Below are 25,214 nucleotides of genomic sequence, written 5' to 3' on the forward strand. Positions count from 1 at the left end.
ACGGGGAGTGTCGTTAAAACAGAATGGCAGCACGTTGAACTGATAAAGACCTTGAAATTAAGGATAATTATGTCCGTCATTTGCTTTGTCGTAAAAACATTCCGATTTAGTCAGATCAAGAATTAATGAGGGTAATGTCTTAACATTTTTACTTGTTTCAGACTAAAGTGCTGACCCAAACTAAACTGTGCTGGCTTGGATATTCTCTTTTCACATTCTCCTTTTAAGCACAGTTCCAGCAACTATGGTGGATGCATAACCAGGCCAGCTCAGTACAGCTTGGCTTGGCCTGGCTCGGTTTGGGTCAATAGTGTGAAAAGCCCTAAAGATCATTAAGAAATATTAATTATTTTTCTGTGTCTGCATGCTCTGAAATCCAGCTAACGTCAAGAAGATCCAGCAAATGTCAGCAATTCTTGGGTACAAGCATCGGTGCCTTGAGACAGGGCATGGTGCACTTGCCACTTGCTCCATGTGTCTACTACATTAAGCAGTGAAAGCCTCTAACAACTCTTGCCACTGATGTGATTCCTGTGACAGACATTGGAGAGGCAGGAGCCCAACAAGTTCAAGCTTTGTTTGTTTTCGACACTCTTGAGGTGGGAATCTAGAGGGTGGTGAGACGGAGCATTTAACCTCCCTTCAGTTTGTGTAAAGTCTTGTCACACGTCACGTAACCACTTTGTCCATGTTAACGTCAATGTTGTAACTCCCTTTTGACATTTCGGAGCTTCACATTCAGACGTTCAGAGTCTATTTCTGCTCAGTCGTGATTTCAGAATTTATATTATGACTATTCATCGTTACTTCATTTTGTCTTCTTCGCAAACAAGATAGATCATCTCATCTAGGCATTACGGTAGTGAAATCCCAGCAATCCATTTTCTCTGCCAGATCATATTTCTCAATTTGAGTCATGCAAAATAAGCCAAATCATGACGCTTATGTCAGGTGTTGCCTCCCAACTGTCTGGAATGGGAAAAAGGGGGAGGCTTTAACATGTAACAGTGATTAGGCCCCCTACTACCTAGCAGCCACAGCTGAGACCTAAAATGGCCCCTGTGTGATGGATGACTAGCCCATCCACGTAAACAACCACAGAAATGTGTCCAGTGCTGGAAAAGGGCAAGCATGGACTCCATAAACCCCTAATCCAGTCTGGCTGACACAGCTAGTGCCTTTTGTCAGTGAATGTGTCCCTTTAGTGTTGTGTCGAAGTTGTGTGTGGAACCTGGTTTAAGAGGACATGTCCTTCCTGTTTCACATGTCCTTTCTGTTTCGAGAGGATGTGTTCTTCCTAGTTTTCATGGGACATTCTCTTCCTGTTTATCTTTTCTCTGTAGTTTTTAGTCTAGAATTATGTCCTCACATTTACAGTCGCACACAGTGTTATTTTCTGCACATAATTCAAGTCCTGTGCACCATCTTTTTGACCTATGGTTATCCTTGCCAAGCCCCCTCCCCACAGCATCACTCGTACACGTGGCATCTGGCATCGCTGAGAACGGGCGCTACCTGCAAGGATTTGCTGTGTGTGCACGCATGTGTGTGAGTCAGGGCCGGATTAAGAAATCATAGGCCCCGGGGCTCTGTTTAAAAAAAATGTATAGCCCCCCTCAATCCCCCTTTCACTCCACCCTCTCTCTTATTCACCTTGTTTCTCCCCTAATGTGTCGCTTTCCTGCTCCCTCTCTTCCCTCCCCTCCTCTCTCTCTTGCTCACTCACTCATTGATAGTGACTGGCATGCTGAGAGCCTAATCATTATTCCACAGCCAAGGTATGGCGCCGGGGCTGAATGTCAGTTCTCTGCTTTTTTAACACCCTCCCCACCACCTGCTCTCTCACTCACCCTCTATCGGTCTCCGGCTTTCCCCTTCATAATCTTCCTAGCACACCTCTCTGACTCTCTCTCTCTGGCTTTCCCCTCCATAGTGTTCTCAGGTTGTGGTGAACAGTGGGACCACACAGACAGGCCCTGAAAGGAGAGGACAGGAAGAGTGAACAGGGACGATAAAACATCACAGTTCTTACATTCAGATGAAGGGACGTGGGGACCACACTGCCCTTCAGCGGGGGACACTAATGTCAAGGTGTGCTTGTGTGTGAATGCATTAGCGCGTACTGGTATGTGTGAGTGTGTCTGTGTTCATTTTTAGTATGTGTGATTTGCAGGCCGTAGAATGTAGCTAGACATTTGTATTTGGCTCATGTACTTGTTTTCCAATACATCTAGGCTGGTTCTGGACAGTTTTATAGTTTCAATTCTGACGTGCTAGACATTCCCGGTTGTGTCTCATCCTTCTGAATATCTAGCCAGTATTGATTTCATGATCGGTCGTGACTAAATTTGTTCTTATTTATTTTGTATACATTTGCATCACCTCACATTCGATTTCCCCCATTTTATTTTTATCGAAATTGTGTACACCATTAATTTAGGGAGCTTTCCAAAGCAAATGCTTTATTGTGATTCCTATAGCCGATGTGCCTGTGTTTGTGTAGTGTAGGCTGTGTGGGTGTAAGAGAATGAAAAGGAGGGGGAGGGGAGTACCTATACACCATGGCCCAGGGGGACTCTGCTTTGAGAGAGGATAAAAGAGGAAAAGTAGAACTTGTTGTGAGGGACGACGGTATGTAACACTCCTGTGGGGCAGAAGGTTTATGAGCCCTGTCTCCCCCTGTGATCAGGCATTCCCTTTCCCTCTATTCTATCCTCACTGGATGCTACTACTGCTGAATACACACACGTGTCCTCAGTGATAAATTCTCTCCTATAGCCTTATCTGCCTTATGTTGTTTAACCACATAGCTTGTGTGTGAGTCGGTGTGTTTGTGTGTGTTCGTGTGTGTACTGTATGTGTGTGTTCCTGTGATTCATAAACAGAATATGGTGTGCTTTGTAGTGTGTGGATAGACATTGATATGCCCCTGTGTTTGTTTGTTAATGGAATTTGTGTGGTTCTACAGATGTAGGATCTAAATTTGAGCCAGTTTGCTACAGCAGGAAAATAATCCTGCAGCAACAGGAAAGGTGGATTATAATGAATGGACATTTTTGTAGGGGTTGATACATTTTTCGTAAGGGAAAATCAAGCCAGAAATGTCAACGTGGAAATTAAACGTTTTAAACCTCAAATACATGACAAGTTTTACATTTCCTGCGTTGCAGGAAAGTTCTCTTGCAACAGGAGGATCAAATTAAGATCCTACATCTGTATGTCAGTGTGTTATGTTACAATATGGTTGCCTGTGTGTGTGTGTGTGTGTGTGTGTGTGTGTGTGTGACACAAACAAACGTGGTTAAACAACATAAGGCAGATGAATGGCTATGTGAGAGAATTCATCACGGGAACGTGAGAGAGAGAGAGAGAGAGAGAGAGAGAGACTGGCTGATGTTTCTTTTATGTTGTTTCTTTGATTGACAGAAGGGGATGAAAGGGTGGCAGCCAGTTGATATTTGTCAGAGAGAGAGAGAGCTGATTGGATTGGAGAGAGCTGAAGAGGTATTGAGATACAATGAGCAGAGAGAGAGAGCAAGAGCTTGCTGGTGGTGGTGATTGCAGTCAGTTCCTTCGCTAGCCCCACACTGTGGAAATACAGCGTGCCCAATACTGAGGAACAACAGAAAGAGAGGTGTTATATAGAAAAGAGAGGAGTCAAAACGAAAGGGGGAACAGAGGAGCAATTACGCGCCTTTCACTCATCTCTAAATGGACTGAACTTTATGAAGAAGAGGAGCACCGCAGAAGCACAGAGAGGAGGAGGGCGATTTCTCTCTTCTTGTGACTGCCAGGGGAGCCGTTTCAGGGTGTGATTGCGACAGCGTTTCCTCTGCATGTATTTGAGAGGGAGTGTGTGTATCTGTCCGCCTGTCAATATACTCTGGAGCTGTGGTTGCCTCTTGGAAAGAAAGTGATCTATCGTTCTGTTTGGAAAAGGGGATTTGGATGGGACGGATTTTGGGGAATTCAAGAAATGCTTAAAGGACACAGTTTAGTGTATCTATTGTGCCTGCACCACGCACCTCTCCTCTGCTCCTCTTCTCTCTGTTTTCTCCCTCTTTTTTCCCCTTCCTCCTCCCCTTCTCCACTTCTCTCTCCTCTTTCTCCCGGCGCTGGTGCACATGCTCATAATAGCTGTCCATTTGGCATTCGGCTGAGGACTCCCTCACTCGCTCTCCGTGGCAACCGCTAACAGCTAATCTCGCAGGGGCTAACCGTCCGTTCGCCCATGGAGAGGGGACTGAGATGGGTGAGTGTGTTTTTCCCCCTCTCCTCTATTCTCCCCCTTTTCTTCTCCTCCCGTTCTCTCATTCCCTTTCTTCTTTCTGTCACCTCTTTATCTCGACCGTCGTTATTTGTCCATTGTTTCTCATCAATCACCCCTCATCCCCCCTTTTCTAAATCGACTTCTGTCATCCATCAGCCATTTTATCACCCTCCTCTCCTTCGCTCCCTTCTTTTCCTCTTTTCTTCTCCTCTTTCTTATTCCCTTGTTTCTCTCATCACTCATTCCCACCGTCACCCACCCAGCCATCCATCGAGGGCGCATACATATGAACGAAACTGGAAGTCAACTGACGTGCAACATAAACCAAAGTGTTTTGGGTCAAAAACCGTTGCTCACAGCGAACTCCCCAACACCCGCCATCCCCATTTCTCTAGACAACCACCCTCCCTTCTTTCCCCCAGTTCTCTCACCCCTACGCCACCTCTATGACACCCCCATACCATTCACCACTACCATCACCACAGTTCCATAGACCCCAACATATTTTTGTCAGTGTCTGAAAAGCCATAAGGAATGTATGGCTGTATGCTAATGCTAGCCGTCACTCTGGGTGATGGGGGTGATAATAGCACAAGCTGTGTTCTGCTACTGATATCACCATCACTCCGTGTGATGGTAGGTTGGGTTGTTGCATTGGTTTAAACACTGGAGGCAGGGTCGTGTTGTGACAGACTGCAGGGGACGTTCAGGGATAGAACACAGCAATGACAAAACAGTGTCTGTTCAATAACACTATAGCTACACCTCAGGGGATGTTTTGGGTTCTCCTGCACATAAACACACAGCCTGACTCACATGCGCACACACACACACCCTGACACACTCATTCTTAAACAACCATGAAAACACAGATGCACAAAGGCGTACAGACACACACACACACTGCTTTGCCATCTGGCCGTTCCACAGGTTTCTCCATTCTGAGACGTACAGTGCATGGTGCTTTAGCATATAACGATGGAAAGATGACCTGCGACTAAAACAACCTGAAGCCTAGCCTAGCGAATAATGAAAAAAAGGAGAGAACTGTGATATAAAAACAATGACTCATTGGTTTGGAAACAGAAGTAATAAATTACATTGAAATAGAGTCGAGATGATATCAGAGCAAACCAGCACTTCTTTTGTCTGGGCCTCAATTTATAACTCAGATGATGTAAGCAGAGATAAATCAGCCAATGCTTAGGGGACATTACTCATTTTTAAAATGCTCAAACTGTAACTTTTCCACTGGAAAAGCCATTCATACTCGTATTGCAGTTGCCCCTAAGCACAGATTCAGGGCCAGGAAGAGCTGATCTGAGATATGTTATAAGGGGCATCCTCTACCTGTAGCTTTTCTCTCCATCCAGCTAATTTGCCTGCCATCATCATTCACCGTCACATCAACTCCCAACACCTACTCACCACACACACTTTCAGTTCTCACACACTCAAACCTCTATCGATCTGTCTCACAAGAGTTGAAAGCATCCACGTCCACAGATAGAACTCGTTCACAATCGGTACATTCGAGCTTGTTGTACTCTGCAGATGCACTTTCGGCTGGAGTGTTGTGGTGAAGCCGGGTAGATCCATGTGCTAAGTGCTAAAGCGGAGTGTAGTCGCTAGTCGGTAGCTACATGTAGAACACAGAGGCCACTTGACCACCATCCCCCGCTATGGCAGGCAAGCTGCGGATGTTCAGCTCCAGCTGCCACTGATGGCGTTACATAAAGGGAGCTAACGTTAGGCAATTGTTAGTCAAACATTGGTGGAATATTACAGAACATGCTGTTATGGAAGATCTCCAATGTCCACCGGTGTGGCTACACTTTCAAACACGTGTTATATTTTTTTACCCTGTGAACAGCCTCTGCATTTTCTGAAAAGAATGCCCTTGGTGATAATGTTTATGATATGACCGTGCTGGTAATGTAATAACAACAGTGAGGGAACATTTAGAGAGCGTACGTTTGCAGCAGATGCATTTGTAAATGTCAATGTCACAAGGAGAATAACATATAGCCCTCCTTGTATGTTTAAACACTTACTTAGAAGAGCATACTTTGTTTGAATGCAGCCATGTATTGTAAAGAGACATTAGTGAAGAACTAAACACTGTAATAATTGCCACCCACAACTTAAAACGATTAGGTAAGTGGTTCCACAGCTAGTTACCTTATCACTTTAATTTGGCAGGAAAGTTACACTATCATTCATTCCTGATTTGAGCAAATGGTGTTGTTTACATATGATTTCAAGTCAGCTGAACTATACATTTTTAAATTGGATGGACTATAATAGTTTGCACAACTACAAAGGTCATTTTTATGTCGACAGGTGGCTGTGCCTGCTATAAAGTTCTTATGAAATGTATGTTGTAATTGAACATGGTCCATTGACAAATAAATGGAATAAGGTTAAATAAAATGTGAATTTTTTTACATTGCATTTTCTGGGAAACATACTGTTAATAATGGCTGTGGATATATGATGTTGAAATGCAAGAATTGTCAGTGTAATTACACACACACTCTCTTTTGCTCTCAATCTCCCTTTCTCTTTCATTACAGATCCCAAATCACCCCTGGAGACTTTTCCACATAGTGTCAATTTCCTGCCCTGCCAAGGGCCACGCTTCCCTCCATGTGGCCACTCTTCTGTGTGATAACCTCTAGAGTGCCCAGCGTCCTTCACACCTAAAGACTTCACATCAAGCTGGCTTTCTTTGGGGGTGCTATGGCAACCCGTTCCGTTCAAAGCCTCAGTGTTTTGCTGCCACGTTGAATGAAGAGCGGATTTGGGGTCATTTTTCTGTATGATACAGCTTCACACAAGTGGATGTGAGAACTAAAAGACAGGAAAGCCATTGGTACCCAAGAATTTCCGGCCAAGGATTCTGTAAGATAATGTCTCACACGAGGTGATACGGCTGTCATGTAGGAAGTACAGAACAGTAATGTATTGGATTCCGAAAATCCTCAATTATCGTTCCAGGTAATCTCGATTCAACATAAATTCTTTTTCTGTCATGCCGTGATCTACAAAGCAGTGGATTAACTGTCAGTACCCAGAACAGAGAGAGAATTTGAAATTGCAACTAGGTTATTATCTGCCCATCGCTTCTCTCATATTTCCATCGCTTCAGTTTTGCTTTTGAGTAATTATTATTGGCTTAATCAACGAGGCAGCGGGAAATTCTTCTGGCCCTCCCGGTGTGAAAGACATCTGAAACAAAGAAATTAGTATAAAAAAAAAAGGTGTGGATAAGGAAGAGAGAAAGACAGTAATAAAGAAAGGGAGTCAAGTGGGGAACAGGTGTAGAGAATCTAAAAAGATCAAAGTGAGAGAGCGGGAGACTGAGTCAGGCTGACATTTGCAGAAGCCCGCTTATAGAGGAGACCAGAGAGACAGGAGAGAATCCGTAGGGAAGGTTGGGCAGGCGGATGGATAGAGTGGGGGTAAGGATAAGGGGGCCATTTCAGTCAGATAGTGGGGTAACGGTAGGATCCCAACCTTTAGATTGAGACCCACTAGTGTCATTGACATTCTCTGCACTACCTTTCTCGCTGTTCCTCGGGCGAAAGGGAGAGTGTGTTAGAGAAAAAAAGAGAGGGGGAGGGAGGGAAAGAGAGAGAGAAAACGACTGACTGAAAGATTGCACTGTCGCCACAATCGGGGCCAATTAAGATCATTTTATTAAATGCCTTAATCTTGCCAGTCAGGTGGGAGAGACATACAGAGAGAGGAAGAGCGAGAGGTAACCGAAATAGAGTGGGGAACAGGTGCCACAGATACACATCATTATTGCCTTCCTCTTTAATTGAGTTTGTTTTTTCCCCTCTCTTTTAATCTCGGAACGAGATCCTTTTTGAGGGCTGTTCTGGTTGAAGCAAGGGAGGCCATTGCCCGTTTGCCGAAAGGGAAGGCAGGAGAGAGAAATTGTTATTTTTTCCAATTGAAACAGAATGGTATTTTTTCTCCCCGGCTCTTTTATTTGTTAGCAGCACACACTCTTTCATTCTGCCCTCTCTTCATCGCTCCATCACGGCAGAAAATGAGAGATTTCACTTTCACCTCTGACTACATCCCTTTTTCACTGCTGTTGGATATTTCTCTCCCCCCTAGAGAATTCCTCATTTTCCACCCTAAGGGAATACTTTCCTACTAAAGGACAACCCTAGGGGTTGGACATTACTCCTATATAGGTTTTCCCCATACTATACCTTATCACAATATCAAGAAGAAAACACACCTGGTAAAAATAAATAGAAAATCCTCCCAAAGCCCTAACTTCAAACCCAGACCCACGCCACACCCCCCGACCCCTTTCTCTCCCCCACTCCCTCCGCCTCCCCCTCCTCTCGGATCTTACTCCTCTTTCTCCATTCCTGTTATCCGTGGGGTATCCTACTCCCTGCCAGGAATAAGCCTGCTTGCATCCGCGGGAATCTTTTGATATCGGCTCCTGGTGTCATCTGATTTATTCTGTGAGTATACCGCTCTCTCCTCTCTCTCTCTCCCCTCTTATTTGGTGTGTGAGTGCTGTCTGTCTACAGGCACCTTGTCTCCTATTAAAGGAAAATTGAAGGCAGTCAATTTAGGAAGTAAACAAAAATTACAATTCAATAATAATAAAAAAGGGTGTTTATTTTGAATGACCTCAATCAACTGAAAAGTAGAACCTATTCGTTTCAAAAGTTAAAATTTTCTTAAAACACAGCATCATATGATGCAAAACGCATCATAGGGGATAATTTCTGTATTTTGAAAGTTGCATATCTTGAAAACGTGAGTGCTGACAAGCAAAACATTTTGGGACTATGTCAACAATTGACTAATAACAAAATATAGTTTTGGGGTGGAATTTTCCTTTAAGTCTTCTCTCCCTTATGTTTGATTATATGGCAAGCTTGTATTAATGCTCTTAGTCGGTCTGTCTGGCTGTGTGTGTGTGTGAGAAAGAGATGTATTTACATGTGAGTGAGGCAGTAGTGTTGATGATGAATGATGCTCCTGAGGTACTTTGTGCATGATTGTAGAGAATTATACCGGTATTGGGGGGGCTGCCAAGTTGGTGGGCCTATGCCCTCCCAGGCCCAGCCATGGCTGCACCCCTACCCAGTCATATGAAATCCATAGATTAAGGCCTAATACATTTATTTTAATTCTGATTTCCTTCTATGAGCTGTATCTCAGTAAAATATTTTAAATTGTTGCATGTTGCGTTTATACTTTTGTTAAGTATATGTGTGTGTTCCTTTTTTCAGTAATGTGTTTGATGGAGTGTGTTGATGTACAAGCTCTCATGCTGTGTGAGTGTGTATCAGGGTTGGGCTCAATTCGAAATTGAAGGCAGTCAATTCAGGAAGTGATTTCAATAGATATTCAGAAAATGTAAAACTTTTTTAAATGAATAGCTTCTACTTTTCAGTTTATTGAGTTTATCAAGTCATTCAAAATAAACACCCTTTTTTCCATTATTGAATTGTAATTTTTGTTTACTTTTGGAATTGACTGCCTAAATTTGAGTAGATCCCATTTGGCTCAGTTGGTAGAGCATAGCGCTTGCAGCGCCAGGGTTGTGGGTTCGATTCCCACAAGGGACGAGTATGAAAAATGTATCCACTGTAAATCGCTCTGAATGAGTGTCTGCTAAATGACTAAAATGTCAATGTAGATCCCCAAGCCTGGTGTGTATGTGCCTTTTTATGTATTGTGTGTGCCAAAGCAAGGCCTACACTTTACATTGATGTGTATTAAGTGTTGACCACTTCACTAGGCTACCATAGAAAAACACAGCAGCATGTTTTCATCTAAATGTAAAAATATTAATATGCTAAATAGTCCATGACTATGCTCATACAATTTACAGGTACAGTATACTATTAACCCTGGTATAGTAATTGATGGGCCCACATAATTTAATTCCCCAAGGTCTATCGATAGATGGTCAATCTGTACTGACTGAATTTCAAAGAAGTACCAAGAATGCTATTTCCGGCAATAAGTAACCGTGGGGTATGATATGATTAAGATAATTTGCTTGAGCTAGATGGAAGGGAAATCACCACTATTTACAGCAAATCACTTGGAGGGATATTACCTATTTTTTTCACTCTGGACAAAACTCTTGCCCGGAAAAGTCCGGAAGTTTGTACAATAGCTTGAGAATTGAATATGGATTGTCAATCTATTGCCCTTTTATTCTGGTTGCAGAGTTGATGTTGTGCAGTTGACATTATGGAGTTGATGCTACGGAGTTGACACTACAGAGTTGAGGCTACAGAGTTGTTTCAGAATTTATGTTTTTGAGATCAGCTTTGGATCTGTGTGGATATCATCAGAAATCTAATTGCTTTATGTTGATTAACGACAGTTATACAAGCTTGGACATGTAATAATTCAGTTATGGTGATTCATGTTAGCGATCAGATTCTGTTTTGTTTATTGGTGAGGATTTCTGTCAGTCACACGGAACAACACTCTATGTTGGTTCATTCATAATGATACATGTTAATGAGATTTATGTCGATTCATCCACCCATACATGTTAGTGAAAATCTGGGATGAACTACAATGCAGCCCACATTTACATTCTTATACAACATATCTGTGTTTTGACATTAATAAGAGGTGGATTTAAGCCAAGTATGTACATGAATGATATTCAAATTCCAGATTGTGTGTTTGGATGGGCATCAATTGTTTTCCTCAAAAACAATTTCACTGCAGTCATCTATTCTTCTCAACCTTGGCAACACTTTCTAAGTACCATCTCACAGGAAATAAAGAGGTCCAAATTCACAGCCAGATAGGAATATACATCACTGAAACTTCTGTGAGGGCGCTGATAGCTAATATCAGTCATGGTAAGTGATAGTAGGTTAAGATTAGTTGGAGTGATTATATGGCTGGTGGCCTTACATCAACTGATGAGCACCTTAGCTGGACTGTGTGCAGCGCTAACCTCATGTCTCTGAGCTGCTTAGTCAAAGCTGCTCACTGGAGCAGGAAGCTGCTTTTGCTGTGGCATGTCACTGGCTCTCCAGGCTCTGCAGCACACACAGGGGTCAGCACATGTTGCAGACACACTGCCACTAAACACACACACAAACATACACACAGACAGATAGACAGGAAACACGCACACACGCGTACATACACCAAAAAGCACTATCTGCTGTGTGGAAGGCAGAGGACAGTGGAGCAGGACAGGCGTTTGGGTCAAAGCATGTCCTCGTGGGACAGCCTCAGCTGGGTTTTGTCACCCTGCTATTGGTGGATCGGATCGCACCATTTTGTTAGCAATTTGTCACATTGTCAATGACAGCAGTAAAGGATGTCCCAGTTGGCCAGTGGCAGAGGTGACAAATATAGAGTTCTAGAGCCTTCCTAGGTGCTGGGATGTCAGCATTGCAGTCAAATCGAGGGAGTGTGGACGAAAAACGCAGACGCTAACATTCACATGGTGTCCTCTTCTATTGCAGTGGAGTTCATCTTTGTTGACACCTTTGGAATTTGGAAATCCTCTTGAGCTCTGTTACAGACAGTGAGGTGAAACTACCTTTTTCATGTACAGTCGTGGTCAAAAGTTTTGAGAATGACACACATACTAATTTTCACAAAGTCTGCTGCCTCAGTTTTGATGACAGCAAGCGCCAGGACCGTCTCCTAAAGTTGATTTCAGCTGCGGGATCGGGGCACCACCAGTGCAGAGCTTGCTCAGAAATGGCAGCAGGCAGGTGTGAGTGCATCTGCACGCACAGTGAGGTGAAGACTTTTGGAGGATGGCCTGTGTCAAGAAGGGCAGCAAAGAAGCCACTTATCTCCAGGAAAAACATCAGGGACAGACTGATATTCTGCAAAAGGTACAGGGATTGGACTGCTGAGGACTGGGGTAAAGTCATTTTCTCTGATGAATCCCCTTTCCGATTGTTTGGGGCATCCGGAAAACACCTTGTCCGGAGAAGACAAGGTGAGCGCTACCATCAGTCCTGTGTCATGCCAACAGTAAAGCATCCTGTGACCATTCATGTGTGGGGTTGCTTCTCAGCCAAGGGAGTGGGCTCACTCAGAATTTTGCCTAAGAACACAGCCATGAATAAAGAATGGTTCCAACACATCCTCCGAGAGCAACTTCTCCCAACCATCCAAGAACAGTTTGGTGACAACAATGCCTTTTCCAGCATGATGGAGCACCTTGCCATAAGGCAAAAGTGATAACTAAGTGGCTCGGGGAACAAAACATCGACATTTTGGGTCCATGGCCAGGAAACTCCCCAGACCTTAATCCCATTTGAGAACTTGTGGTCGATCCTCAAGAGGCAGGTGGACAAACAAAAACCCACAAACTCCAAGCATTGATTCTGCAAGAATGGGCTGCCATCAGTCAGGATGTGGCCCAGAAGTTAATTGACAGCATGCCAGGGCGGATTGCAGAGGTCTTGAAAAAGAAGGGTCAACACTGCAAATATTGACTCTTAATCACTTAATGTAATTGTCAATAAAAGCCTTTGACACTTATGGAATGCTTGTAATTATACTTCAGTATACCATAGTAACAGCTGACAAAAATATCTCATAACACTGAAGCAGCGAACTTTGTGAAGACCAATACTTGTCATTCTCAAAACATTTGACCACGACTGTATACTGAACAAAAATATCAATGCAACATGCAACAATTTCAAAGATTTTGCTGAGTTACAGTTCATAGAAGGAAATCAGAGAAATTAAATAAATTCATTAGGCCCTAATCTATGGATTTCACATGACTGGGCAGGGGTGCAGCTACTTGGGAGTCAGGCACACCCAATCAAAATGAGTTTTTCCCCACAAAAGGGCTTTATTACAGACAGAAATGAGGCCGGTTGGAGACACTTCCAAATGCTTTAAAATGACGTTAGAGGTTGCTTATGGTAGAGAAATTAACATTAAATTCCCTGTCAAAAGCTCTGGTAGACATTTTACATTTTACATTTTAGTCATTTAGCAGACGCTCTTAACCAGAGCGACTTACAGGAGCAATTAGGGTTAAGTGCCTTGCTCAAGGGCACATTAACGTCATTTAGCAGACGCTCTTAGCCAGAGCGACTCACAAATTGGTGCGTTCACCCTATAGCCAGTGGGATAACCACTTTACAATTTGGGGGGTTAGAAGGAATACTTTATCCTATCCCAGGTATTCCTTAAAGAGGTGGGGTTTCAAATGTCTCCGGAAGGTGGTGAGTGACTCCGCTGTCCTGGCGTCGTGAGGGAGCTTGTTCCACCATTGGGGTGCCAGAGCAGCGAACAGTTTTGACTGGGCTGAGCGGGAGCTATGCTTCCGCAGAGGAAGGGGAGCCAGCAGGCCAGAGGTGGATGAACGCAATGTCCTCGTTTGGGTGTAGGGACTGATCAGAGCCTGAAGGTACAGAGGTGCCGTTCCCCTCACTGCTCCATAGGCAAGCACCATGGTCTTGTAGCGGATGCGAGCTTCAACTGGAAGCCAGTGGAGTGTGCGGAGGAGGGGGGTGACGTGAGAGAACTTGGGAAGGTTGAACACCAGACGGGCTGCGGCATTCTGGATGAGTTGTAGGGGTTTAATGGCACAGGCAGGGAGCCCAGCCAACAGCGAGTTGCAGTAGTCCAGACGGGAGATGACAAGTGCCTGGACCAGGACCTGCGCCGCTTCCTGTGTAAGGCAGGGTCGCACTCTCCGAATGTTGTAGGAGCAGACATTCCTGCAGTCAGCATGCTCCCTCAAAACTTGAGACATCTGTGGCATTGTGTTGTGTGACAAAACTGCACATTTTAGAGTGGCCTTTTATTGTCCCCAGCACAAGGTGCACCTGTGATATGATCATGATTTTGATATGCCACACCTGTCAGGTGGATGGATTATCTTGGTAAAGGAGAAATGCTCACTAATAGGGATGTAAAAAATGTGTGCACAACATTTGAGAGAAATAAGCTTTATGTGCATATGAAACATTTCTGGGATCTTTTATATCAGCTCATGGGGCCAACACTTTACATGTTGCTTTTATATTTTTGTTCAGTGTAATAATTTACGCATCCTTTGGCATTTTCTTCAGAATGGGCTAGCAACAAAAAGCTTTAATGCAGCCATTTCTATCTCAATATCAAATCATTTCTGGGTAACAATGAAGTACCTTACTGTGATTGTTTTAATTTAAAATGGTAAAAAAAAGAAACAAAAATAGCTTCTTAGCGAAGAGCAATTTCTCAAGCAATAATTTTTCAGGACTATCTGGGAGTGGGCTAAGAGGGGAGGGTAAAACGGAAAACTAGCTGTTATTGGCAGAGAGGTTTGGAACTCTTTCTTATTGGTCTATCAACTCATTTATCTTGTCACAAGGCAGGCAAAAACTCCATCCCACCAAAACAGGCTGAAATTTCAGGTATTCTTTTCAAACAGCTCTTACACTAAAAGGGCATTATCATAATTTTCACAATTTCACAGTATTATTCCAACCTCATAGTGTGGAAATAGACATTCACCGGCCAGTGTTTTAGGTACACCACTCCGTTCACGAAAATGGGTCGCTCCTCCAAACAGTGAGTCACGTGGTCGTGGCTTGCTATATAAAGCAGGCAGACAGGCATCGAGGCATTCAGTTACTGCTCGATTGAACGTTAGAATGGGCAAAACGAGTGACCTAAGAGACTTTGAGCGTGGTATGATCGTCGGTGCCAGGCGGACCGGATCCAGTATCTCAGAAACGTCCGCCCTCCTGGGCTTTTCACACACAACGCTGTCTAGGGTTTACCGAGAATGGTGCAACAAACAAAAAACATCCAGTCAGTGGCAGTCCTGTGGGCGAAAACAGCTCGTTGATGAGAGAGGTCAAAGGAGAATGGGAAGAATCGTGCAGGCGGACCACAAACAGGCGGGCCACAAACAGACAAATAACGGCACAGTACAACAGTCGTGTGCAGAACGGCATCTCAGAACACACAACTCGACGATCCTTGTCACGGATGGACTATTGCAGCAGACGACCACACCGGGTTTCACTCCTATCAGCTAAAAACAAGAAGAAGCAGCTCCAGTGGGCACGCCATCACCAACACTGGACAATAGAGGAGTGTTAAAACATTGCCTGGAACATGACAGGAAGTTCAGTTTACTTGAGTGGCCTGCGCAGTCCCCAGACCTCAACCCAATAGAGCATCTTTCAGACGAGATGGAACGGGCTGTTCGCAGCATGAATGTACCGACATCTTGTAGAATGCCCCAAAGAACTCAGGCTGTTCTGGAGGCAAAGGGGGGTCTGACCCGGTACTAGATGGATGTACCTATTTACACCCCTTGACTTTTTCCACATTTTATTGTGTTACAGCCTGAATTTAAAATGGATTAAATTGAGATGTATTTGTTTTTCAATGCCTCGCAAAGAAGGGCATCTATAGATAGATGGGTACAAATAAAAAAAAGCTGACATTGAATATCCCTTTGAGCATGGTGAAGTTTTTGATTACACTTTGGATGGTGTATCAATACACCCAGTCACTACAAAGATACAGGCTTCCTAACTAACTCAGTTGCCGGAGAGGAAGGAAACCGCTCAGGGATTTCACTATGGTGAAAATGGTGAGTTTAAAACAGTTACAGAGTTTAATGGCTGTGATAGGAGAAAACTGAGGATGGATCAACAACATTGTACTTACTCCACAATACTAACCTAATTGACAGAGTGAAAAGAAGGAAACCTGTACAGAATAAAATATTCCAAAACATGCATCCTGTTTGCAACAAGGCACAAAAGTAATACTGCGAAAAATGTGGCAAAGCAATTAACTTTTTGTCCTGAATTCAAAGTGTTATGCTTGGGGCAAATCCAATCCAATACATTACTGAGTACCTCTCTTCATATTTTCAAGCATAGTGGTGGCTGCATCATATTATGGGTATACTGGTAATCGTTAAGGAGTTTTTCAGGACAAAAAAGAAACTGAAAGGAGCTAAGCACAGGCAAAATCGTAGAGGAAAACCTAGTTCAGTCTGCTTTCCACCAGACACTGGGAGACGAATTCACCTTTCAGCAGGACAATAACCTAATTCATAAGGCCAAATCTACACTAGAGTTGCTTACCAAGAAGACAGTGAATATTTCTGAGTGGCGGAGTTACAGTTTTGACTTAAATCTGCTTGAAAATCTATGGCAAGACCTGAAAATGGTTGTCTAGCAATGATCAACAACCAATTTATCAGATCTTGAAGAATTTTGAAAAAAATAATGGGCCAATGTTGCGGAAAGTTCTTAGACCTACCCAGAAAGACTCACAGCTGTAATCGCTGCCAAAGGGGATTCTATCATGTATTGACTCAGGGGGTTAAATACTTATCTAATCAAGATATATTAGTGTGTTATTTTTCATAAATGTTTTACAAATGTTAGAATTGTTCTTCCACTTTGACATTAAAAATGACAATTAAATCCATTTGAATCCCACTTTGTAACAAAACAAAATGTGGAAGAAATGCGTGTGAATACTTTCTGAAGGCACAGGAAAATCACGTTTTTGACTGCTCTGGGACTTTAAGAGATGGATTTTAAAGACTGTGAGTCATTAAGGGGTGTAAATGTGTATTTAAATGAGTCATTCCTCATATTTAAATGGTTTTGCCGAGAGCAGCTGACAATAAACCAGCATATATTCATATTTTGAGCTTTGTCAAGGACACCTGCAGTGAAACAAAATACTCGCAGTGAATGGATCCCCTTTCAGGATGTTATCTCGAGTTCTCTGCCAAAACCAATTGAATCCAGCACAGGGCTGTTGGATTCTTTCACATTTCTGTTAACATTCCTCTCAAAGGCTCTTGTTACTTCAGGCATCATAAAGCTAGTGTCAAGGGTCTTGGTCAGTGAACACCCTTGAGCATTAAAGCCCAAGCCTAAGGGTGATTGACCTTGTTATTCAGGCCAATGTTTGTTCACTATTACAAATGATCAATGCTATAGGATCACTGTTAAGTGCAAAGGTCTTCTTGAAGTCTTTGTTTGGGATGGTTGCTGTTAAGTCAGTGCCTTGTTATGTGGTTGGTTATAGTTCAAAAGTTTGCTGATCTGCAACTGTCAGATCTTTGTGGATCATATCCTGATTTTGCTTAGTTTACCTGTGTGTTGGGTGCTGTAGAGTGGAAGAAAGAAACCACATTTAGATTAGAACAGTTGTCATAGTCACCTTTGTAGGTATAGACACATATCAAGCTTTATTAGGGAATCATACAAAAAACAGCTATTCACTGACCTCTGATTCCATTGATACTCAGTGACAACAAAAGCCTAATCGTGACTGTGCGAAAGTGGTGCAGTTAGCCTTCACAGGGTCTCTCCATCAGCTTTGGCCAAGCATCAATGTCTCAACGTGGTAGCACGGCCATTACTCATTAAATGGCTCTATCCAACTAACATTCACCAACAAGGGCACAGTTCACCCACAAGGTAGCTAATCACTAACAAGCTAGTTAATGAGGTCAGTGTTCACTACCAAACAGATGTTCGTTCGTCCACTACCTCCGTTCCCCAACCGAGGTCAGTATCCACTGCCAAGGTATCTGCTAACTAACAAGGGTTGCCGTTTGCTGGTACAGACCGTTTCAGCAATGACATCGCCACCCAGTAATGAGGTAGCTCTTCGCCTTGGTTACATCAGCTGGAGGGGCCTTGGACTCTCTAATTACGGCCTGATTTCCCAAGGCACTACCGGGCCATCCCACACTCATCATTACTGGCCTTGGGATCTCTATGGGCCGGAGGTACTGGGGAAAAATCAATGGCTATCTCCTGAAAGATTTAATGACTCCGTTTGCTTGTCGGCTTTACTTCAGGACCAATGGTTGGTGAAGGTAATGGACCGGCTTCATCCACCATATTGCTCTCACGCACTTTAAGACCTGAGTTCATGAAGGAAGATGTTGAGGAAAGAGAGCTGTTTTATACTATTGGAGCACAGCCAATGCCTTCTGGTGAATGTATGTCTGTCCGACATACTTGTCCAAACAAACCCCCTGCCTTATGAAAGAGAGAGATGAGCTACAGTGGCTTGCAAAAGTATTCACCCCCCTTGGCATTTTTCCTATTTTGTTGCCTTACAACCTGGAATAAAATTTTATTTTTTAGGGGTTTATATCATTTGATTTACACAACATGCCAACCACTTTGAAGATGCAAAATATTTTTTGGGGTGAAACAAACAAGAAATAAGACAAAAAACAGAACTTGAGCGTGCATAACTATTCACCCCCCCAAAGTCAATACTTTGTAGAGCCACCTTTTGCAGCAATTACAGCTGCAAGTCTCTTGGGGTATGTCTCTATAAGCTTGGCACATCTAGCCACTGGGATTTTTGCCCATTCTTCAAGGCAAAACTGCTCCATCTCCTTCAAGTTGGATGGGTTTCGCTGGTGTACAGCAATCTTTAAGTCATACCACAGATTCTCAATTGGATTGAGGTCTGGGCTTTGACTAGGCCATTCCAAGACATTTAAATGTTTCCCCTTAAACCACTCAAGTATTGCTTTAGCAGTATGCTTAGGGTCATTGTCCTGCTGGAAGGTGAACCTCTGTCCCAGTCTCAAATATCTGGAAGACTGAAACAGGTTTCCCTCAAGAATTTCCCTGTATTTAGCGCCATCCATCATTACTTCAATTCTGACCAGTTTCCCAGTCCCTGCCGATGAAAAACATCCCCACAGCATGATGCTGCACCACCATGCTTCACTGTGGGGATGGTGTTCTTGGGGTGATGAGAGGTGTTGGGTTTGCGCGAGACATAGCATTTTCCTTGATGGCCAAAAAGCTCAATTTTAGTCTCATCTGACAAGAGTACCTTCTTCCATATGTTTGGGGACTCTCCCACATGGCTTTTGGTGAACAGCAAATGTGTTTGCTTATTTTTTTCTTTAAGCAATGGCTTTTTTCTGGCCACTCTTCCGTAAAGCCCAGCTCTGTGGAGTGTACGGCTTAAAGTGGTCCTATGGACAGATACTCCAATCTCCACTGTGGAGCTTTGCAGCTCCTTCAGGGTTATCTTTGGTCTCTTTGTTGCCTCACTGATTAATGCCCTCCTTGCCTGGTCTGTGAGTTTTGGTGGGCCGCCCTCTCTTGGCAGGTTTGTTGTGGTGCCATATTCTTTCCATTTTTTAAATAATGGATTTAATGGTGCTCCATGGGATGTTCAAAGTTTCTGATATTTTTTTATAACCCAACCCTGATCTGTACTTCTCCACAACTTTGTCCCTGACCTGTTTGGAGAGCTCCTTGGTCTTCATGGTGCCGCTTGCTTGGTGGTGCCCCTTGCTTAGTGGTGTTGCAGACTCTGGGGCCTTTCAGAACAGGTGTGTGTATATATACTGAGATCATGTGACAGATCATGTGACACTTAGATTGCACACAGGTGGACTTTATTTAACTAATTATGTGACTTCTGAAGGTAATTGGTTGCACCAGATCTTATTTAGGGGCTTCATAGCAAAGGGGGTGAATACATATGCGCGCACCACTTTTTCATTTCACTTCACCAATTTTGACTATTTTGTGTATGTCCATTACATGAATTCAAAATAAAAATCAATTTAAATTACAGGTTGTAATGCAACAAAATAGGAAAACGCCAAGGGGGATGAATACTTTTGCAAGGCACTGTATGAATCAAATAAAGTGATCATCCATAAGGACCAGACCTGGGTTCAAATACATGTGTATTACAGTAACTGTTATTGAAATACTTATTTTCTGTGTATTTTAATATTTTCAAATAATGTGGCCCGAATCAACTACTTCTATTGGAAGTATTTGAAAGTATTTTCAAATAATTTCCTATACAGTGCATTCGGAAAGTATTCCGACCCCTTGACTTTGTCCACATTTTGTTACGTTACAGCCTTATTTTAAAATTGATTCAATCGTTTTTTCCCCTCATCAATCTACACACAAAATCCCATAATGAAAAAGCAAAAACAGGTTTTAAGAAATGTTTGCACATTTCTTAAAAATAAAAAAATAAAATATCACATTTACAAGTATTTAGACCCTTTACTCAGTACCTTGTTGAAGCACCTTTGGCAGCGAATACAGCCTCGAGTCTTATTGGGTATGATGCTACAAACTTGGCACACTTGTATTTGGGGAGTTTCTTCCATTCTTCTCTGCAGGTCCTCTCAAGGTCTGTCAGGTTGGATGGGGAGTGTTGCTGCACACCTATTTTCAGGTCTCTCCAGAAATGTTTGATTTGGATTCAAGTCCGGGCTCTGGCTGGGCCACTCAATGACATTCAGAGACTTGTCCCGAAGCCACTCCTGCGTCGTCTTGGCTGTGTCCTTAGGGTCATTGTCCTTTTGGAAGGTGAACCTTCACCCTAGTCTGAGGTCCTGAGTGCTCTGGAGCAGGTTTTCATCAAGGATCTCTGTACTTTGCTCCGTTCATCTTTCCCTCGATCCTGAGAAGTCTCCCAGTCCCTGCCGCTGAAAAACATCACAGCATGATGCTGCCACCAACATGCTTCACCGTAGGCATGATGCCAGGTTTCCTCCAGACGTGATGCTTGGCATTCAGGCCAAAGAGTTCAATCTTTCTTTCATCAGACCAGAGAATCTTGTTTCTCATGGTCTGAGAGTCCTTTAGGTGCCTTTTGGCAAACTCCAAGCAGGCTGTTGTAGTGGACATTTTAATCAATAATGAGGAGAGACAGGGTCAATCACCAATCAGGACATTACTTTATTCAAAACTTAGCAATAAGGCAATAACCAAGGCTGGTCAGCTCAACAGTCTTGACTGTTGGGCTGAGAGCCCCGACACAAAGAATACAAAAATATTTTATAGCAAAGATACACCCTCTTAGTCTACATGACAAATGACAGATGTATGGAATGGGTCACAAGGTAAGACTTGATATATGAGAAAGGAGCATCTCCCATCCAGATAGCATTTGCTATGAAGACTGTTCTTACTGTATGGAAACCAGAGCTTGGCCCCCAAAACAAGCTTCCTCTCATCATTATCCATACCCGAGCCATCTCTCCCTGGTACCTAATTACACAAACACCAACTCATTCTATGTAATGCATGCTGTAGGTTTTATCACCAAAGCATCGTAAATCTACTGTCAGTGTTAACACAGACACATGAGTTCTAAGAACCATATTCTATTGCAGAAAACAACCATTTGATGCAATAACAGTATTTTTGCTCTCACACTGTCCTGTGCCTTTTACTGAGGAGTGGCTTCCGTCTGACCACTCTACCATAAAGGCCTGATTGGTTGAGTGCTGCAGGGATGGTTGTCCTTCAGGAAGGTTCACCCATCTCCACAGAGGAACTCTGGAGCTCTGTCAGAGTGACCATTGGGTTCTTGGTCACTTCCCTGACCAAGGCACTTCTCCCCCGATTGCTCAGTTTGGCCGGGTGGCCAGCTCTTGGAAGAGTCTTGGTGGTTACAAACTTCTTCCATTTAAGAATGATGGAGGCCACTGTGTTCTTGGACATTCAATGCTGCAGACATTTTTTGGTACCCTTCCCCAGATCTGTGCCTCGACACAATCCTGTCTCGGAGCTCTACGGACAATTCCTTTGTCCTCATGGCTTGGTTTTTGCTCTGACATGCACTGTCAACTGTGGGACCTTATATAGACAGGTGTGTGCCTTTCCAAATCATGTCCAATCAATTGAATTGACCACATGTGGACTCCAATCAAGTTGTAGTAACATCTCAAGGATGATCAATGGAAACAGGATGCACCTGAGCTCAATTTCAAGTTCCATAGCAAAGGGTCTGAATACTTTGTCCATAATAATCTCATCATGTACAGTAAGTAGCCTACCCGCACTGTATCTGCAAACTTTTGGCTAGAGCACATGTGCCAAGACCAGAGTGAGCACATTCGCTATACACTGTAACGCAACATTTGTGACAAAACCATCAGTAGAGTTGAAAATGCGATGGAAACCCATTCAACTTGTATTATTTTATTCGGTACATGGGAATTTAACAGCAAAAGTGATTTTTTTTTGTGCACTACATTATCACCCACAGCCTTTTATCGCAAAAAGTCAGTTTGATGGAAACGTCTTGGTTGGGAAAATACGCATATTGTTTTTATGCAGATTTTAGAATATTCGCATGAAAATGTGTCGCCAATTGGATGGAAACCTAGCTTATTTTGTTGACAACTATCGCTACACCACATGTACCTACTCCGACACTTTGATATGTGTGAAAGCATGTAACAAGGCCTACATATTCAGACATGATCTCACACCTTTAACACACAATATTCGACACCTATAACACAATGTTTGTGAGTCACATCTACAAAAACATTGTGGGGACAAGACTCCCATAATGGACCTAAAGAGGAATTTTCTAAGGACATTAATGGAGAGGAGGGTCAATCAGTAGTGGGTTGAGAGGTGGATATTTGACTGCAGCCTATTTCCTGTGACCAGGGACCCTTTTAAGCCTGGTCTGTGACGACCACTCTGGCAGCTGCGATAGGGACCAATCAAAAGCCATTGATTACCTGTCAGAGTGATGCTGTGTGCTTCCCCCATCGCCAAACAGCCTTTGGACAGCCACAGCACTAGGCAGGTAACTAATGTGTAATTGAAATGTTACAGGAACTGGATGGGACTTTTTAGACTTTTTTTAGAACATTGTGTGGAAGGCGTAAATTATTGTGTGAGTAACCCATGTTGTTTTGTTGTGAAATAAGTGTTACGGTCCAATAATACTTTTTTGTCCAAAATTTGTCCTTCCAAGAAGAGTGGGACAATCATTTACATTTCGAGAGTATTAAAAGAGTAACCTATTAGTATTACATTACATTGAGGTGCTGTCCATAAAAAGCATACAAAACATCTATAAATTAATAATTGAACTTGCGTGAACATTGCATGACTAATGTGCTATCATAAAAAGAGAGAAATGTCGAACCACATTGATAATGTGATCATTGTACATCACTGTTTATGTGCTCAGCCATGGTACTAAGAAAGAATAAGGACTAGACTCCAGGCACTTTCAATATTGCAATAGAGGACCTTGCAGGAGGATCTGATTTCCAGAGAAAGGATTATTACGAGGGTATTTGGTCATCTATGTGAGAAATGTATTAAAATCTATTCACCGCCCCTGCGAACCATTCCTCTCTCCATTAGCAATGTGACAGAGTGAGGATATAGTTGTGGCTTGACATCGAAATGCATATATCTGGTCATTATAGAGCAATAAAAACATGCAGTCATCTCATGAAATGGCTGCATCATTCCATATTGTGGTGAACCTTATAGGCATTCATATGCTAATAAATAAATATAGCATAACAGTAGCCATGCATCAGAAGAAAAACACTATTTGGCAAGTGCTGAACCCCAGTAACCATCTAAAGAATCATACTATTTGGCAAGCACTGAAATTATTAGATCAGAACATTTCAACCATTAATTTATCATTTAGAAAGTACTGGTTAAAATATGAATAGTTGATGAAATACGTATACATCCTTTATAAATCCTTTATTAACTACCGGTTCATTAACATCTAATTAATCATTTACTAGCTACTTAATATCTAGAGTACTAGCTATTTATAAACCACTTATAAGCTGTTATCTACTTACAAATCTGCTTGTTAACTACATACAAACCCTTTAACAGCTACTAGTAGCTAACTATTTATAAACCCTTTGTAAGCTCTTTGTGGTACCTTTAATGTAAAGTGCTACCAACAATTTTTTTATTTTTTTTGTGGTGGTGTTCCCTCAGAGTGTGGCAGACTCTTTACGAGCTATTGTTAAACCAGCTTATTAACTACTTAGAAAGCCTTCATACATGGTTCATTAATGTAAAGTGCTACCAACAAAAGGACATTGTTGTGGTTTTGGTGGTTGTACTCTCTCTAATGCAGTGGCAGACCCTGTCTGGTTGGTTTGGACGGTGCATTGGTTCTCCAGAATTATGGGCCTAATTTACAGACGCTGTGAGAACACCTCTGAGATTTTTCAGGCCGGACAATTCTTTGAAGTGCTCCATATTGGCATATCATAAATAAACATGAGCTATGTTTGCTTTGGAGTAAGGAGGCTAAGCCTGGGCACACATGGGATGGATCGAGGAATAGTCATTTGCTCCGGGATGTTTTGGCCAATGTTTTGCAAGTTTTGTGTGTGTGTGTGTGTGTGTGTGTGTGTGTGTTGGCGTGGACGTGTGAGTGTGGGCATTTATGTGTTTGTGTGTGTGCAAGTGTGTGTCTTTGGTAACTGTGTGTGTGTCTATGCGTGTGAATGAGAGGTTATGGATATTTGGATCTTGTTTTGATGTTTAATCTTCATCTAAAACTATGAAATCAAGCTGTAACAGAACATAGTTAGCGGAGCCAATCTTTTTCCTTTGATCTAGTTTAATTCATTAAAAAAATGATTATTTTTTTTATTTGATGTTGTAAGGGGTTACAAAATACTCAGAGCAGTTCATTGATAAAGTAATTGCATTATGTTTCCACATAATGGAATGATCAGGTAAAATTAAGAGGTAATCAAGCATGGAGTCAACTGGAATATTGCGTAATATAAAAAGATTGAAAGATTAATTGATAAGAGGATAATAGAAGACTATCTAGATAGTAATATCTGTCAGCTTCAACTGGTAAGTTCTGTAATATACACGTCTCATTTTATACTATGACATTTTGTATGTCTCCTTTATTCATCCAGGTGATTCCCATATACTCTGACTGTCACATGCCCTTATTTCACGGCACCTATCCGGTGTATGTGACAATTAAACATCTTACTTTATTTCCACCATAAATAAATATAATAAAGGCATTGAAAAAATACAGTACTTGTAAAATGATGTATATTCCCCTCATGGGATGTCAGTAGCCTATGAAAACCCCATGGCTAAGGTTAGTTGATGGTATGCTTTATGTA

The 25,214-nt window shown here is 42.5% G+C and overlaps 1 protein-coding gene across 2 annotated transcripts in view; it reads left to right on the forward strand.

Annotated features, from left to right (window-relative positions):
- Positions 1-3,340: 3,340 nt before the first annotated feature.
- The window catches only part of LOC121571557 (glutamate receptor ionotropic, kainate 5-like), an 83,223-nt gene continuing 61,349 nt past the window's right edge, over positions 3,341-25,214 (forward strand). For both annotated transcript variants that reach the window (XM_041883086.2, XM_041883087.2), the window contains exons 1-2: positions 3,341-4,252; positions 6,847-8,763. The gene's annotated coding sequence lies outside the window, so the exon portion shown is untranslated. The remainder of the gene's footprint in view (positions 4,253-6,846; positions 8,764-25,214) is intronic.

The sequence above is a fragment of the Coregonus clupeaformis genome, chromosome 8 (assembly GCF_020615455.1).
Source record: "Coregonus clupeaformis isolate EN_2021a chromosome 8, ASM2061545v1, whole genome shotgun sequence".
NCBI lineage: Eukaryota > Metazoa > Chordata > Actinopteri > Salmoniformes > Salmonidae > Coregonus > Coregonus clupeaformis.